The sequence below is a fragment of the Mesoplodon densirostris genome, chromosome 1, assembly GCF_025265405.1.
Source record: "Mesoplodon densirostris isolate mMesDen1 chromosome 1, mMesDen1 primary haplotype, whole genome shotgun sequence".
Classification (NCBI taxonomy): domain Eukaryota; kingdom Metazoa; phylum Chordata; class Mammalia; order Artiodactyla; family Ziphiidae; genus Mesoplodon; species Mesoplodon densirostris.
Window position 1 is genome coordinate 50719542 of NC_082661.1, and position 2915 is coordinate 50722456.

Sequence of the window (2915 nt, forward strand, 5' to 3'; positions counted from 1 at the left end):
TTGGAGGGGGTCTCAGAGGGGGATCTCCAGATACAGATGTAGGACCCTGGGTAGGTGTAGGGGCAGGGCTTGGGCTCTGCACGGTAGAAGGGAGGCTCCGAGGGCAGAGGATTAGGCCCTGGGGCCCAACAGGTTCCCTGGTGCCTAAGTGGACAGGAAAAGCGCTGGCTGTGTTCTCTTCCGTTCCTCCATGCCCCACACCCCCGATTTCTGTATGTTGATTTTATATCCTACAGCTTTACAGAATTCATTGTTTAGTTCCAACAGGTCTTTGGTTGAGTCTTTGGGATTCTCTATATACAAAATCAAATCATCTGCAAATAATGACAAGCTTACTTCTTCATTTCCAGTTTGAATGCTTTTTGTTTCTTTGTTATACCAATTAGCTCCAGGTAAGACTTCCAGTACTATGTTGAATAAGAGTGGTAAGAGCGGGAATCTTTGTCTTGTACCTGATCTTAGAAGCAGAGCTTTCAACTTTCCACCATCGAGTGTAATGTTAACTGTGGGTTTGTTGTATATGGCCTTAATTATGTTGCAGTATGTTCCTTCTGTACCCAATCTGTTTGAAGTTTTTAGCATGAAGTGTTCTAATTTGTCAAGTGCTTTTTATGCATCTATTGAGATGATCCTCTGGATTGTTATCTTTCATTCTATTAATGTAGTGTATCCCACTTTTTAATTTGCATGCGTTGAACCATGCTCACATTCCAAGGATAAATCTCATTAGGACATGGTGTCTAATTATTTTGATGTGTTCTCTTTTTTTGAGTTGAATACATAGTTCTATTTTTTAATTGAAGTATAGTTGACTTAAAATATTAGATTAGTTTCAGGTGTTACCATTAGTTTAAAAAGTTGTCTTGCACTTTAGCATGGAAGCTTCTGATAGAAAGTTTATATTGTGGGAGTTGTCAGAGTCCAGTGTTTGCTACCCAGCAATTGTTGGACATAGCCGTGTCACACACGTCTGCCTAGTGCAATGGGTAGAGCATGGGTTTTGAGGCGAGATCTGGATTCAGATCCATGTTACCTATGGAAATTGTGGAAAATTCCATGACTTGTGAGAGCCTCAACTTTCTTCTGAAAATGAAAATAATGAAAATGAAAATAATGCTGATAATATGGGGTTGTTCTGGAATTGGAAATCATGTATGTAAAATGCCTGGTACATACATCTCAATGAATGATAATCTTGATAATGTTAAAAGAATCTATTCTTAGTCTCATCACTATTTGTTGAGAGAGTTATTTATTTATTTAGTTAGTTAGTTAGTTTCTTGCGGTACGCAGGCCTCTCTCTGTTGTGGCCTCTCCCGTTGCCAAGCACAGGCTCCGCACGCGCAGGCTCAGTGGCCATGGCTCACGGGCCCAGCCGCTCCACGGCATGTGGGATCTTCCCGGACCAGGGCACGAACCCATGTCCCCTGCGTCGGCAGGCGGACTCTCAACCACTGCGCCACCAGGGAAGCCCTGTTGAGAGATTTAGATTCAGCCTAGAGGACACAGAATGAATGATAGGACCAACTAAGAGACTTCTGTGGGAATGGTGTGCCAGAGAGCCCTGACCCCTGCCCACCCCCACACCTTTTCAAGGGGCAGGAGAGGAGTAGACAGCTAAGAATTGTTTATTCCCAAGGGGAATTGAGGGACCAAAAGAGTCATATCAGAATCACTGGAGGCTTTTCCAACCAATGCATCCTACATCATTGCCTGTGGAACAGCTCCACCAAGCCTGCCCAACCATCCTAGTCTGCCACCAGAAGTCCCTCATCCTGAAAAGTTCCTGAGTCCCAAGCACACAGGTCTGGTTGGTCACCCTTCCCACTCTCACACTGATGAAGTCATCACCACGGTGACCCACTGAGGTCTCCGAGGGAGCATGGCAGCCTTCAGCTACATTGGTGGGTGGTGGGGGGTGGGGGGAGTTGCTAAAGTGTCTGCTGGAAGCTGAGGAGACAGAAATTCTGCCTGCACAATAGATGCACCTCATCTGTCTGACTCAGGTCTTCTTCATTTTCAGGTCAGGCAGTGTGAACAACAACTGGAAGGACATTTACACATTTGTGGAGGATTTGGTCAAGAAGTATAGCAAGTACGACTTCTTCAAGTTGCAGGGTGTTCACCCCTGCCAGGCAGAGTACACAGCTGTTTAGACTCAGTGGCCCTGGGAGCCCCTCGGGTCAGGAGCATAGAGCCCAGGGGGGTGTTCTGAAGCAGAAGAGATCACGCTGGTTCATTAGGTCTCAGCAGCTTTCTTAGCTCCTACCTGGAAATCGGGCCATATTGTAGGGGACACAGTCTGCCCTTGAGGACCTCATAGATGAGGAAACAGGCAAACCAGTAACATGATAACTAAACACCAGGTTAAATGGTGCCAAGGGCCAAAAGAAAAGGGCGAAGGACTTATAAGGCAAATTAAAAGGAAAAAGCAAGAATTCTTAGGAAAAAAGTCAAGGATCGTTTCTCAGAGGATGTGGAATTTTGAACTAGGTCTTGAAGAATGGGGAAAGACAGGGTAACAGGAACCATCAAGGAGACTTCTTGTGCAGCGAGTGGTCTGTTCAGCAGGAGAGTAGGGTTAACTCAGGAGAAGGCTAGGGGATGAGGCTGGACAGGACAGATTTGGACCAAGGTCATCAGGGCTTATAATGCCATGCCAAGGGACTTGTATTTCCTGCTGTGAACAATAGGGAGCTATAGATGATTTTTGGTCAAGGTTGATCTTGGTCAAGATGATCAAGGTTGTGTCCCAGGAAGGAAAGTCTGATATTGTGGGTAAAATGTTTTGTAACAAGAACGAGAAGCAGTAGGGAGCTTATCCATGAACATATTGTAGCAATTTAGCTAAATGAGGGTCAATGGACCAAAAGGCAGTGGCAGGGAGAGGAAAGGGAGGGATGTATATGAATAGC